Source organism: Eulemur rufifrons, chromosome 27 (genome assembly GCF_041146395.1).
Source record: "Eulemur rufifrons isolate Redbay chromosome 27, OSU_ERuf_1, whole genome shotgun sequence".
NCBI classification, from domain to species: Eukaryota; Metazoa; Chordata; class Mammalia; order Primates; family Lemuridae; genus Eulemur; species Eulemur rufifrons.
Window position 1 is genome coordinate 11,219,410 of NC_091009.1, and position 16,972 is coordinate 11,236,381.

Genomic DNA, 16,972 nt, shown 5'->3' on the forward strand with positions numbered 1-16,972 from the left:
CTCTTTTGATATTTGCAATGGCAGATACATGACATCATGCATTTGTGAAAATCTACAGAATATTACTGAATGAAGAATAACCCTAACTATTTAAAAACGCATTTAGGAGGTCAGGGGATCCCAAATAGAATGCAGAATGTGAAGGAAGAATCTAATTCCTGTATAGGTGTATGTGCAAAACAAATTCACTGAAAGTAGTGGGAGAAAAAGGTGCTGCCCTAATTAAGTTTGGAAATGAGTGGAGTAAGTTTAAAAGTTAAAAAAAAGAAGAAAAACTCTAGTTAATAAAATTGTTTTCTATGTGAGTGCTGGCTAACAATTCTGGTAAGCTGTATGTATTCTTTAATTGAACACTCAAGTACATGAATGGGCAGTTGACTGGGACCTATTTCTCACTGTTGGAGTGTGTGCAGGTGAGTAAAGGTAGGAAGCTAGAGTGATTCATGTAGTAATAAAGTAGGACATATGGGCATAAACTCACTCTTAGCTTATAGATACAGTTGGTAATATTTAGAAATATGTATTGATATGTGCATATATACATTTTGGTATACACACATATATTTTATTCCTATGTCAGCTAAGAGAAGAGACGTTAGCAGCAACAAAAGCCTTGTACAAAAAAAAAAAAAAAAAAAAATACCCACACACCTAGACCTTGCTTCTAATAATATTCTCCAATTAAAGGGCCCTATGCTCCTTGGAGAAATTATAGAAGTTGGAGGCTCATTACAGGACTGAGCCAGTAAGGACTGAAAAGTAAGGAAGTGCTCAAAAAAGAAAATGAAAATCAGTGATGTCAGTATCTCAAAGGGACCAAGGGACCTATGAACCATTGGAAAGAGCTCACAATGGCTAAAGCTAGAACAATCTGAACCACAGAATAAAATAGTATTGGATTTGAACCAAAAATATTAAAAAATGCATATATATATCAGTCCATACTGATATAAATAAATGATTAAATAAACAAATAAATAAGAAAGACAAAACAAATTTTTACTGTGGAGGAATTCCAGCATCCGAGGCGGTCAAGCATAACTTCCAACTTAAGTGTGGACTTCTCATAATGGTTTTCTATCAGAGAGTACAGTCATCCTTTCATATCCATGGGGGATTGTTTCCAGAACCCTGTCCTGATAACCAAAATCCATAGATCCTCAAGTCCCTTATGTGAAATGGTGTAATATTTGAGTATAACCTAAGCATATCCTCTCATATACTTTGACTCCTCTCTAGATTATTTATAATACCAAATATGACGTAAGTGCTATGTAAATAGGTGTTATACTATATTGTTTAGGGAATAATGACAAGAAAAAATGTACGTGTTCAGTTCTGATGCCACTATTCTTTTTCCAGGGGGCGGGTGTTTTTAGTCCATAGTTGGTTGAATCCATGGCTATGGAATCCAGGCATATGGCGGTATGAAGGGCTGACTGCACAGCATAGAAAGGGCAAAGAAAAAGAGTAAATTTATAATGGAGAAATATGACGGCACTACTTCAAGATCAAAAGCAACAGTGATGTCCTGTTGTTAATATGCACCCTTGATAGGATGTGATGAAAATAACACTTTATACCTGAGGTCTTCTTTCCAAAAACATATAAGCCCATTATAATCATGAGAAAAATATCAGACAAATACCAGTTGAGTACATTCTAAAAAGCACCTCACCAGGAAGTCTCAAAACCACCAAGGTTATCAAAACCAAGGAAAGTCGAAGAAACTGTTACAATCAAGAGAAGCTTAAGGAGACATATAACAATGTAACGTTCTGGAAGGCATCCTGAAACAGAAAAATAACATTGAGTAAAAACTAAATAAATATGAACAAAGTATGGACTTTTATTAATAATAATATATTAATTTTGGTTAATTATGTGTAAAAAATTTATCACACTAATGTACAGTTTTAATAGGGGTAACTATGTGTGGAACATAAGGGAACTATACTATTTTCTCATTTTGGGGTAAATCTAAAATTGTTCTAAAATATAAAGTCTATTTTATAATAAATATGGCAACCTGATTTATTTTTTAACATCTGCATCACACTAGTTTTCATTGGACTAATCAGAAGTCAGCAGGTAGCTTTTGACAAACTTTATACTTAATGATGTTTATAACATCAACATCCCAGACTCTGGTCCACAAAAATATCTGAAACATAGTCAGCCAGAGAACTATATAACAGAGTCAGTATTTCATCTAGAATTCAAATTTCTAGTGAGGAAGAATCAATATATTCTGCTAGAGATGGTAGCCTCTGGGCAGGAGCAAATCAACTTTGATAAGGCAACAAAGAAAAACATAACAAGACTGACAAAGCTGTGAAATTCAATAAATAAATTATAGTCTCAGTATCCAAGAGCAACAATGTATAACCTGGAAAATTAATTTAATAAGTGAATATTTTAAAAAGTGTTCTGTATTTTGACAAGAGTGTTTAAATGTGGTGAAATAGTTATGAAGTTCTGAATATGTGCAACACATTACAATAAAGTCTATTAAGTTGAGCCACTCAACTCCTGCAGAGGGCTGCAAATATGTAATATTAATTTGTAGAACTTGAATCGGAAATGTGATATCACTATGTCTGACTCTCCATTCGGTCATTATCACTGAGATGAAGTCTCTTTATTTTATTTTCGGTTTTTCATTAGAAGTTTTATAATAAGGATGAAACAGCATTTTCACTCTTTTGTGAATAAAGTTGTTGTTGAACTTCCTCTTGGACATATGAACAATCATTTTTCAAGTGCTTTTTCTCCATTATAATTATAGATTGGCTACTTCACAAAAATCCTCACTTCTCAAATAATAGACAGTATTGCTTTTAAGTGCTATATTATTATTCAGAAGCATTTTGTAATCAATTTTAATATCCTTTAGTATTTCTCTCAATATTAGCGATACCCTTGCTTAAGCGTAATGGATATTTTTTTAAAACCTTATTTTACTTGTTATTTCAGCCACCTTTGACATTGAGGACACTTCTCTTCCTCATGAAACACTCATCTTTGAAGATCCTAGGTTTCCTTTTACAAAACTGGATACTCATAAATTTGCTTTGTATATTTTTAACTCTTCTCATCTTCCACATTTTGGTTTTTCTTATATTTTTGTCCTGGGATCTTTTTACAAAATTCTAGAGTGTATTTCTGGACAATCACATTAGCTTCAAGGGCTTGTATCTTATGTGATTGTAAATAACATTTATCCAGACAGATCAATAGTTAAAATTCATACAATGACCTCAGACAGATAAGGATTCAAGTATTTGCTTGGCAGCTTACTTTTTGTGTGACTTTGGTAAGTTGCTAAGCCTTAATTATATTTCTTCTATACAATAATAATAATGATAGTACTAATAATACAAATATTCACCGTATAATTCATGTCAGATTCTGCGTAAAGCATTTCCATAGAGCATCTGATTCCGTTCTCATTTTAACACTATATTTAGTAACATAACTACATTATACAGATAAGAATTTGAGTTACTTGCCAAATTAACTTACCTGTGATTAGAGCAGGTCTGAATTACCTAGAGCATGAGCTCTTAATATCTACTTAAGATCCTTATGCATCTCTTTACACATTTCCCAAGGTAGCAAAGAAGAGTGACCCTTTGCTGCTTATTCCCTCCCTCATTTCCTAAAGCTAATATGTCACTAAGTCTCTAAATATCACGTCATCAATATCTTTTGCATCCATTTACTTCCTCACTTTTTCACTGTAATTTCTGTGGTTGATTCTTCCACAGTCTCCCACATATATAAACGAGATATATTTTGCCAGATATACCCATTGTTCATAGCCTTGCACTGTTTCTAAACCTTCTTCAATTTTGCTTTTGAATAACATTTAACTATGACACATTTCTTTTTCTCCTGCCAGACAGCAGAATATGTCTCCTCTGCAAAGTCCATTGCTGTGCAGCTAAAATTTAATCCTCTCAATGTAGTTTATAAGGTTTTATGAGTCTTTGCCTGGCTTAAATCTTCAGTCCTTTCTCACATTACTAATTAAATTTATTTAAAGAGTAGTGATTTTTCCCACCCTCCGGACTTTGTTTTTCATTTTTTCTAGAAGACTATTGCCTACATTCTTTACTGTTCTAGCTCCTAGAAAAGAGGCAGCACAACGTAGTGATTAACGACACAGCTTCTGAAGCAGAAATAGCTGGGCTCTACTACTTTGTAATTTCGGGTACGTTACTTCACCAATCCGCGTTGCATCAGTTTCCACATCTATAAAATGGGAATGATAATATTTTGTGCCTCATTGATTGTTATGAGGATTAAATGCTTTAAGAATTTTACTGAAGCAAATTTAGCGTTTATACTGGCTCAAGAAAAGGTCCTAAAAAAGAAAGACTACCTCATTACATGTCGTATCAATGTAAAATCCTAATGTATATTTTGGTAATTATATATATATTTTTTTTAATTGAGACAGAGTCTCGCTTTGTTGCCCAGGCTAGAGTGAGTGCCATGGCGTCAGCTTAGCTCACAGCAACCTCAAACTCCTGGGCTTAAGCGATCCTACCGCCTCAGCCTCCCAAGTAGCTGGGACTACAGGCATGCGCCACCATGGCTGGCTAATTTTTTCTATATATATTTTAGTTGGCCAGATAATTTCTTTCTATTTTTAGTAGAGACGGGGTCTTGCTCTTGCTCAGGCTGGTCTCGAACTCCTGACCTTGAGCGATCCACTCGCCTCGGCCTCCCAGAGTGCTAGGATTACAGGCGTGAGCCACCGCGCCCCACCTATTTTGGTAAATATTTTGTAAGAATGTTAATATATATCACACTGCAATAATATGTTAGTAAACTGTAACAAGCTTAATATTAGAAAAATAAACAAGAATACAAACATAGTCTATGCTAATTCAGTGAAAGATGCTGGACAAAATTCTGACTGACAATCAAATACAAAATTTTATTTTTCTCCTAACATACATTTCTGTACATGACCAGTGCTTGACAATTTTTTTTTAAATGATGGAGTAAATGAGTTGTCATTATTGTCCTATTTAGTTAATGAAAGTGTGTAACATGTTAATACATTTCAAGTAAATAATTTGTTTTTAAAAATCATGTATCATCTTTGGCTTCATAATATCATTTTATATTTTCTGCATTATTATGTAATATGTAAGATAAATATAATTTATTTAAGTATATAGTAAACATTTTCCAAAGAAAATCTGACAAAGGCTTTACATAATAGGAGAACCAAGTATGATATTTTATTTATTTATATTTTACACAAGTATTTAATTTGTGACATAAATGTTCAAGAGTGTAATTAATTTTGTGACAAATGCCACCTATTCAAATAAAAATAATTTGATTTAATTTGGGTCCTGATTTTTCACCAAAGTGTGAATATTGGAAACGAGAGCAACTAATTTCTTCATAGACCAATGCAAATTAAAGAATGAAGCTTTTCAAAAGAAAGGTTAGAATTTAATATGATCTGTTTTCAAATTTTGACCTTTTTTTAGTTGAGATTTCCATTATTCTAAATCAGCAGGGGGAGTGCTAATTACTCATTGAGAGATGCTAAAGTGGTTCCTGGAGGTAGATGCAGAGAGAAGACCCCCAAGCAGAAAACACATCCCCTACAGGGACGACTTGTTAGCAGCTCTTCCCTTTGAAAATCACAGAAAGCTTTGCACAGTCAAGAAAATGTCTATTATATTTTAAGTGGAAAAAAAATAAGCATTATTAGAATTTTAATGTTAAAAATTACTTCCTTAGGGCTTGCCATTAACCCCTGGATTCCTTGATCTTGCTGCACAGGCTGGCAAGTTCACCCAGGGGAAGTTCACTCTCAACCCTGCAGTCTGGACCAACGCCATCTACTTGTGAGCGCTGGCTATGGAAGAGCAGTAAGAACCAGCTGAATAGGTGAGCAACTCGCACCTCAGGGAAGAGAAAATAAGCCAGATGCCAATGGTGCTGTTGTTAAGACCAATACTAGTGCAGAAAGGGCAGATAAATAGAAAGAAGATAGAGTTGCTCAGTCCTTACTCAAGAAGCTGATCTGAAGCCACTTCATCAATAATACGAAGGGGGAGTCCTGAGAGGGGCAACATTTTTCCATCTACTCTCTGAAGTCTTGGAGAGCTTTGACTAAAACCGCAGCTTCTCCAAGGAGTCTATGTTATGCTCCTCAACTGTCCATCCGAGACATAAAACAATGCATTGTCTTTGATGGTCTCTGACCCCCGACAGAACCGAATTGCCCAGTCTCCGTCCTGTACTCCTAAAAGAGCTGCTTGTGTCTTGGTCACACTCAGCAAAATGGAACCAACAAACATATAATCCCAGTGTTTGTGTCTCTCCTCAGTGCATGAGCTCACCCTTCAAACAGAAAAAGTGATTAAACATATCATTTTACCCTGAACCCAAGCTAGCATACACCATTCAAAGCATAAATTGGAAAAAGTTCAGAAGAAAAAGAGCAGATTGTCATTAGAAAGAAACCATCTACTTCATTTAAAATTATGTTTGGATTTGACAAAAATGAATGCAACTAATAGGAGAAGATAGAAAAAATTACATTCTCAACTTTTATTTTTTAATTAGGATTTTTTTTATTATTTTAACCTGGGCACAGAATATAAAATACACCATTTTTAAAGGGAACAGTTTATTTCTGTTAAGTACATTCACATTGTTGTGCAACCAATCTCAAGAACTCTTTTATTCTTGCAGAACTGAAATACAATACTCATTTAAAAAAAAACTCCCCATTCTCCTTTCCTCTTAACCCCTCGCAACCATCATTCTATTTTCGGTTTCTATACATTTGACTACTCTAGGTATCTCATATTAGTGGAATGATTAGTGGATAGTATTTATCTTTTTGTTACTGGCTTATTTCACTTATATAATGCCCACAAGGTTTATCTATGTTGTAGAATATGTCAGAATTTTCTTTCCTTTTAAGGGTGAATAATGTTCCATTGTATGTATGCATGCCCCACATGTTTATTCATCCATCCATCAATGGACACTTGGACACTTGAGTTGCTTCCACTTTTTGGCTATTGTGAATAATGCTGCCATGAACATGGGTATACAAATATCTTTTCAAGACTCTATTTTCAATGCTTTTGGGTGTATACCTAGAATTCGAATTACTGGATCATATATATATCAATTGTATATTTGACTTTTTGAAGAACCACAATAACTGTTTTCCATGGGGGCTGCACCATTTTACATTCCCACCAAGAATGCACAAGTGTTCTAATTTATCACATTCTCATTTGCACTGGTATTTTATGATTTGGGGAGATAGGAGCCACTCAAATGAGTGTGAAATATTATCTTGTTTTGGTTTTGAATTGTGTTTCCCTAATTAGTGATATTAAGCATTTTTCATATGATTGTTGACCATTTGTATATTTTCTTTAGAGAAATGTCTATTTAGTCCTTTGTCCATTTTCATTTTGAAATGGGCTTTTTGATACTGTTATTGTTGAGTTATAGAAGTTCTTTACACACTTTAAATAGTAAATCCTTATCAGATATATGACTTGAAAATATAAAATATGTTCTCTCAATACATAGGGTGTCTTTTCACTCTGTCGATTGTGTGTACTCTGGTGAATTAAAGTTTTAATTTTTGATATAGTCCAATTTATTGACTTTTTTCTATATTATCTATGTTTTTAGAGTGACATACAAGAAATCATTGCAACCCAGTGTTGTGAAGTTTTTCCCTAGTTTTTTTTGTAATAATTTTATAGTTTTAGCTTTTACATTTAGGTCTTTGATTCATTTTGTGGTCCATTTTGTATGTGTTACAAGGACGGAATCTAACTTCATTCTTTGCATGTGGATATCCAGTTTTTCCAACACTATATGTTAAAAAAAAAAAAAACTGTCTTATTCTTATTGAGTGATTTTTGAACTCTTATCAAAATTATTTGACCCTAAATGTGAGGGTTTATTTCTGGGATCTCTATTCTATTGCTCTGTTCTATATGTTTATATTTAAGCCAGTACCACGCTATTTTGATTACTCTAGCTTTGAAATCAGGAAATTTAAGGCATCAGTGTTATTTTTAATTTTTGAGATTTTGAGATTGTCTTAGAGTTTCTTTAGATTTTACATCAATTTGAAAATGAACTTTTTCTATTTCTACCAAAAAATCGCCATTGGTATTTGGACAGGAATTGCATTAAATCTTAGATTGCTTTGGGTAGTCTTGCCATTTTAGCAATATTCAGACTTCTAGTCCATAAATATGGGATGTCTTTCCATTTGTTTCTGTCTTCTTTAATTTCTTTCAGCAATGTCTTGCAGTGTTTACTGTAGAAGTATTTCATCTCCTTGGTTAAGTTTATTCTTAACTACTTTATTCATTTTGATGCTAATGAAAATGGAATTTTCTTTTTAATTTCCTTTTTGGATTCTCATTTGCTCACATGACTTTTGAAGATTAGGCATAAAAACACAGAAATTTGTCTTTGTGGGGGAAGACCTCATTCAATAATTTTATATTTCTAACTCATTACAGTGGTATGTTGAAAATGAATTATGAAACCAGAGGGACTTGGAGCTGAAGAAAATTTAAAGTTTATCCAGTTCAGCCTCTTCATTGTACTGATGAGGAAACATAGGGCCAGAAAGTTTAAATATTTTTTCTCTCATAGAATGAGTCATATCCATGGACCATATATATAAAATTTTCAAAAAGCTTGTACTTTTGTTTTCAGAAATATTATACATGTATATAATTTTATATTTAATATTAAATATCTTCTCCTTTTACTTTCTTTCCCCTTCTCTTCCTTTCCTTAGTATAATCCTTTTTACATCAATTTTGGTTATACAATCTTTCACCTATTTTTTTTGATCAAAATGTAGTAATCATTGACCATACTAGCTGTTGGAAATAAGTAAGACACAAAATCCCTGTCCTTAATGAGCACATTTTACGCCACTTATGAAAGTTCCAGATATCAAGATGAAGTCACTCTTGTCAGATCCAGACAAATAAAAGCCAGGAGTTTGTGAAGGAGGGGAGCTCATAACTGTATGGCTGAGAAAAGAACTGTCTTGAGTACTTAAAAAAAAAAAAAAAAAAAAAACTCTGCAAAATTTCTTCATGTTCTTCACACATCCCATGCTTTGCATGACTTGCTTGTTTTGCACATATTTCTGTGACAAAGTTTATTGCTTTTATTGCTAGATGTTCTTTAAGACTGCAGCAATTCAACAAGATGCTTTCAAAAGGACACTTGTTCAGTAATGGCACTACCGATGTAGGGATTGGCCCTGAGCAAGAATTGGTTTGAGCTCAGAGTCAGCAAAGCTGGATGTGCTTCTTGGGTCCAAAGGTCAATGGGTGCAGAATGCTCCTTGAGGCCAGAAGTCAATGGGTCCGGACATGGCCCATTGACTGCTGAATGCTTCTTGGAGCTAAAGGTCAATGGCCTATTGAAATAGACAAACTGTTTCCTATGGCAAATAGCCAAGGTGTGTCTCATTGTCCTGCATGAGGGTAATGAGGTCCAAAGTTTAAGATGCAAACGTTTGCCTTCCCTTGAGCAATTTCCATAAGAAATGGAACATGTCGCCTCAGGACTCTAAAGATAGTCACGTACCTGGAAGTAGCTGCTGGAAAAAAAAAAAAAAAAGAGTATAAAAATAAAGAGACTGGAGTTTTCCACACTGCAGTCTTTACCGTCTTCATGTGTGTCCATGTGTTTATTCGTGTGTCTGTATGTATGTTCATGTGTTCATCCCCCGTTCTGTAATTGGGCCACAACAACCACCAATGAAGTGATGCCAAATCTTGCTTTGAGCCTCTGGAATAAATGAACTTTGTTTCCAAGTAGCTTGCATGAACTTTTCCTTTTTGCCAAGAAAAACTTTCCCTTTCCCTTCCCTCTCCTGGTGCACCTGTGGCTTGTCATAGTTGTGCATTCCAAATTATAATCCTTTTTTGCTCCCTCACAAATAAACTCAATATGTTTGGAGAAATATTTTTCCCTTGTCTTTGTAGCTTGACACATTGGAGCTATCAGAGAAGTGAGTCAATAATTATAACACAAAGTGATGACTTCTATTACTGAAAGTAGGTGAAAGGTATATCATTCTCATATGCTTGCCGCATCTGCCTTCATTTAATGCCCTGTGCATCGTGATGGTGCCCTCTTTGGTCATGTCACCACGTACATTTTTGGCATTTTCAAATAAACAAGGAGACTGCTTATGCCTGACTGAGGGACCACCTCTCACTCTACTGAACAGAAAGCATTGTTTTCCTTTTCACCTCTTTGCTCTTCAAACTTAATCCTTTTATGTTATCTCTAACATCTCTGGCAACTAAATTTGTTCTAGATTTCTAAGAGCATTGTTCTTTCCTAAAATTCATGTTCCTTTTTTAAAAAATACTTTCATTAACTTCTTAGCAAAAAATTTAATCTATCTGAAACAAATTTTATGTTATCAAGAAAAATGACTCAAATTTTGAAAGGTCCATTCCATTGACAAGTTTTCTTGCCCATGTTCAATTATATTTATATTTACTGAATGTGTGGTTATTTAATAATTTGAAATTATTTTAAGGATATTTTCCATGTGCTGTTTCAATATTTTTTCTTTCTTCCTTTTTTATTTCTTTCTGTTTTTCTTTCTTCCTTCCTTCATGCTCTTCATGCCTTCCTCCTTCCCTTGTTTCTTACTCTCTTTCTCTTTCTTCCTTGTTCCTTCCTTCCTTCCTTTCTCCCTCCCTTTCTCTTTTTCTCTGTTTCTTTTTCCTTTCTTTTTAGTTTGTTTCATGCTTAATACTTGAATAGGAATCTCTGGAGCAAGATTGCCAGGGTTCCATTTCAGATTCTCTACCTATTAGCTGTTACTTAACTCCCTGTGCTTCCATTCCTTCTCTGTAAAATAGATATAATGAGCAAATTTACTGACAATAAATTTTATAAAATCAAATGAAATAGCTGATTTAAAATTAAAATCTACCAGGAAAAGAACTGCATCAAACACATACACATTTGAATGCAAATTCTGCAATCAAATGTGAATACTGAAATAATTTATAATTTATTCACCAATTCCTTTTCCTAATCCATGCAATGTGTTGCCATCTAAATCAGATACAAAGCACAGCTTGGAAAACCATTAGTGTTCCTAACCAGAGATTATAACATAAATTGCAACAATGGAATGAAGAGAGAAAACAAATAATGAAACAGGAACATTTGCCACACTTAGTATTACTATAATGACTTTAAATTTTTCCAGATGTTCATATTTCTGTAAACATCAATTTCAACTGGTAGAAATTTCCTACTGCAAAGTTGGAAAATATTTACACTATAAAATCTTTTCCAAGACAGTATTTAAAATGCTTATATTTTCTGAAAATATTTAGCAATTAGTAAAGATCAATCCTCCACCACCCCAGTTCACAGGTCTTCCTAGAGTCCCCCTTTTCTTCTTAGATTCCACAATATATTTCAATTTGAAAATTTTATTTATTGATTGATTGATTTATTTTTTTGCCATTCAGTTTCTGAAACATGACTAACTGAGCATGGATATTATCTGAAGGCATAAACCCACTAATTTGAAGGGGGCAACATACACCAAGTTTTAATACATAATTCCCTATGCAAATCTCTTGTTTTTATATACGTATATATATGCATGATCCTCTGAAGATATTGGAAAGGAAGGAAGGAAGATTTAAGGAAGGAAGGAAGGAAGGAAGGAAGGAAAAAATAAAGGGAAGGAGGGAGGAAGTAAAAAACAAAGGAAACTTTATTCTTAAAACAAACAAAAAAGCATTAACCTTTTTCTCAACCTCCCTGTATCAATCAGTGTCTAGAACAAAAGAGAAAAATTTAATTTAGAAATAGATCCAAAGGGCAAAAGTGGGATCATGGTGTTATCCAGAATATATAAACTTACTACTTCCCCCAAGCAGGACCTATGAAATTATAATTACTGCTGCCTGAGGAACTGCCATTGTTAGTACCATTGCTTTAGCCTTAATGAAAATGATACTGGGGCCAGTATCATCATCCACAGTTAGATGGGGTTTTTCATTTTTTTTTTTTTTTTACTTCCACTTTCAAATCTTACTTGATTGCTGCCTAGTCAGATCCCAGTTAGAATAAAGATATCAAAGAATATTTGATGTTGTGAATGATATGGGTCTATACATCCACACAGAATTAGTGAATTGACATCTTCAAGAGATGAGACTAGTTATTCAGTGTGTTTATGTGTGTGTACAAACAATGATTACCCAAGGAGACATAAAAAAAAATAAACTATGACTCAGTATATAAAAAAATTAATGATAATTTCTCCAAGATTATTTAACTCTGAGTATGCTCATTTTACGCATTCAAAATTGGGCTATAGTTTCAATGTGTTACTGAAAATCCATATGTTGGTAACTTAATTCCCAATGTAACGGTATTAAGAGATGGAATCTTTAAGAGGTGAATAGGCCATGAAGGCTCTACCTTCATTAATAGATCAACTCTATCATTGCAGGAGTGACTTTGTTATCGTGGGAGTGAGTTCCTTATAAAGGGCTGAATAATTAACCAAACTGATGACAAAAAGTACCATATTGCTGATGGTGGCAGTCTCTTACATGCTATAAGATTACTAAGAATCTCAAATGTTGTATAGTGTGATGAAAATCTATATAGTAGATTATTAGAACAAAAATATGCAGTATCTCTAGCATTAAAAAGATAAGCTGGCAATGGTAATTATGACCTTGAAGTTGGTTGGGTGGTTGTTCTTAGTTATCATTAATGCCTTGAAAAAAGAAAATTATAGGCTTAAACCACCACCAATTGTCTCCAAACATGGTACAAATGTCAGAAGGCCTTTATGATAGCAAGACTCTCATTTGCTTCAACTGGAAGGCAAATTGGTCTGATAAACTATTTCCAGAACCTGATTATGAGAGCAATAGAACAGAAAAGAAAGTATAGTTCATATCCCAGGTAAGTCTCCTGAGCCTAGAGAGCCAAGCCTGCACAAGGAGAATATAGTGATTGATAAGGAGAATTTCTTGATGAAACACACTCTCCCGTAACTCAGGATTTTATGCACTGGAAAGTACACCAGGAGCCAGTCCCAATACACTGCTGGAATTTCCATTTGGAGCCTGAAAAAATAAATGACTTAAAATTAATAAGGTAGAAATGATAAAATTAATTTGGCAAAGTATTAAAAAAGGGATCAAAAAGCTCAATGGGGTGAACATGCTAGTATGAATATATTACATAAGACCAGAGAACAGACAGCTTATCGTGTTTCCCAGGAAGCACTAGAGGCACTCTGTTCAATAAAACACACAGCAATGGCTATGTTATGGGGACATGAGTATCACTGAGACACCAGAGTTGATGGCAATGAACTTGTTATAGAGCTTATCTCTTAGGAATTTATGAGGATTCTTCAATAGCAGGGGCCAAGTAGCAACATTTTACTTTCAGAAGAAAGGTAGACATATTACTGTAAGAAGCAGAATGAAAGCCAGGGGAAAAAAATAACTCTCAAAGATTTGTAGCAATGGCTAATATACCATGGTGTTCCTAGAGCCAAGACACATGAGAAGTTTATATAACCTAAAACTAAAGGGAAAGTCATGACATCTTAGCCAGTTTCCAGACACGAATCAGCAGCAGAACCTGAACTCATTAAGCGGAGCCCAGATCACCTTGAAAAAGGACCTCATAACACCACGGAAAGGGTACAAAGCAGAAACTTTCCTAACCTTTCCCCCAAAGTAACTACAGCCATTTATCAGAGAATCATTTACTGGAGAAAAGGGAATTCCCAGCTATTTCCATGGCTTTTAGATACATAGTCTGAACTAACACTAATACAAAAGTAATGGCATAATGGCCTCATGAATGGAACAGCAATGATGAAAAAATGGCCATAGAGTGGTGGGAAAGAGGCTCTTCATGGGGCCAATAACATTGAGTCTTTTCTCATGAAGACAGATCTAGATACTGGTGATACTGAATGCCTAAACCATAGGAAACACATAGAGACTAAGACTGGGATATTGTACCTATCACTGTGGGTACCAGCCTGCCAGGTGGTAACAGGTTGATTATGGCATAGCCCTTCCACCAAGGAGAGGGAAGTGATATACATTTATTGTTCTGCATATAAATGTGCCTCCCTTGCTTATAATGTCTCACTCATATCATAATCTGAGGGCTTACCAGTGTGTCTTACTTATCATCTTGAGATCCTGCTTGGGAATCACCACAGACAAGGTGACCCACTTTACAGTGCAGTTATAACAGTGGTTTCTACTCTGATGCTACCATAAATTCTTTCACTCAGAAGCTTCCACACTGACAGTCTTTGAAATGTCCTCCTGTTAGAGACTGAATATTTGTATCTCCCCTGCCAAAATTCAAATGCCAGAGCTATAAGCCTCAGGTGATAGTATTTGGATAATATTTGGATATGGGGCCTGAAGTTTAGACGCAGTCATGAGGCTGGTGGCCTCAAGATGGAATTAATGTCCTTATAATAGAGGAAGAGGAACTAGAGCTCACGTACATGTGTGTGCACGCTCCCTTTCTCCTTCACTCTCTCTCTGCCATGTGAGGCTACAGTGAGAAGTTGGGGGCTAGGAAGAGGGCCCCCACCAGAGAACTAAATTGGTCAGCACTTTGATCTTGGACTTCCCAGCCTCCAGAACTCTGAGACGTAAATGTCTATTACTTAAGCCATCCCATCTACGATATTTTGTTATAGCAGCCCAAACTGACTAAAACACTTCTTTAAGGACACAGGTTAAGATGATCTCCTGTGGGATTGGTGCACTGTCCTACAAGATACAAACTATGGTACATACTTTAACCATCATATATATCCATTTCAGTGCTTGGTCTGGAAACCAAGGAGTGAAAGTTGGAGTTGCTTTTCTTACCATTAATCCCAGCAGTTCAGCTGGAGAATTTGGTCTTCCTGTCACTTCAGTTTTAATCACAACTTGTCTGGAAATCCCATTTTCAATGGGAGAGACAGTTCTACAATGGGAACAGTAAGGATTCTACTAAACCTAAAATAATGACTACTATCTAAGAGTGATGGGGTTCCCATGCCAGCAAACCAATAGGCAAAGTAAATAATTACTCTACTGGCTGGATAATCGATATGGATTATTATGAGGATATAAGGTTTTTTTTACATGATAAGAACAGAGAAGAAGAAATTTGAAAATAAAGAGATTCATGAGGGAAGCGAGTGTTAGTTTTTCATCAACAGATAAACATAAATAGGAAATTGCAGCTAGATGAAGGTTGGGGTTTCCCAGTAATGTGCTGGAGGTGGCTCAGACTAGCTTATGAAAGAGAATTGCTAAAATAATAAGAATTTCTGAGCTAGTTGATAAACATAGTCTTGTCTAAAAATTAAATTATATAAACTTGCAATTAAAGAAATTATGTAAGGACCAAAGGTAATAAATACACAAAACTCATAGTCTTAATTGTTTCACTACATTTTATCTATGCTTCTGAGATATTTATTTATTTATTTATCAGGAAATAGTATGTAGTGGGTTGCTACTATACCTCTCTTTGCAATTTTAAAAGAATAGCTTGAAATTGGCCGTAGTAGGAGTATCCATACCATAGAAATTGGTAAATGTACAAATCAGAGCTTGATTTTTTGTTTTGTTGATTGTCTAGAACAAATGTCAATAATCTATAGCCTACAGGCCAAATCTGACTGGTGGTCTTTTTCCTCTAAAGATCATGAGCTAAGAATGATGTTTAAATTTTATGAGTTTATTAAAAACAAACTAAAAGAAAACAAGAAAAGGAACAATATGTAACAGAACTGTAGGTGGCCAGCAAAGTTGAAAATATAAAAAGGAACTAGCTCTTCCTTTACAGAGAAAGTGTGCTGATCCCTGGTCTAGATGTTAAAAAGTGATGGAGAAAATGTCAAAAGTGCAGATGAAATGTCAACATGTGTGAGGTCTATAGCTGTTACATAGTGATTAGTACAAATAATGGAGAAAATGTATTTCCAGAATTCAAAACCTATCGTTTGACTCAGCAAAAATGTTGTTCATGTCACTGACAAATGAGTGAAGTTTAGACATACATTTTGCAGTTTCACTTTTGTCTTATCTATTAACAAACCCTAAGGAAACATAATAACTAACTTTCAGATTGGAAGGACACCTGGAAAGCCAGCAGTTAAGAAATTACCAGCACATCCCTAGGGGTACCCACTGGTAAGCAACTTAGATCAGGAAAAGTTCTGTTAGAAAGCAAAGGGACTGACTCTAAAATGTCTGGTAGAAGAGGATATAATGAATATTATTTGTGACCTCAGGACTCATTGCCTTAGGGGGAACTATGAATTTCCCATTAATCCTTCTAAGTATCCTTCTTAGAAATTGTGACTGGTCATGACCTTGAAGAAGTAATAACAGGATGAAAAGAATGTAAGATGGGCCACAGATGGATTTGAGTGATGAGAACGGTAGACTTTGCCAGAGGCTGATAGTGGTACACTCCAACCTCTCATAAATTTCAACATGCTTCAGTGGATTTCCACCTGCAAGTATCTTCTTCTCTATGTCTAAGAAATTTTGTCAACCATCGAAGATGACAATCAGCACATGACAGTTCTTAAGTGCCTGGAAATGAACAGCCCTCAGATCATTCCACAACTAATGCCTGAAAGGGATTGATGTATAAAATCTCAGCTGCCTCATCCATCCAGTGAGATAATTCTGACACATGTAATTTACAACATTTCCTGCAGTTTCCCTCTGGGCTGAAGCTCTGGTCACCCACAGTGGAGGCTGACTAAATAAGACAACCTTTAATGACAGCTTCCCACCCTTGTTTTAAATTTCCCAGTCCCCAGTCATTGTTCCTTGCACCTCCTCTTACCTCAGAATCTCCTTTACAA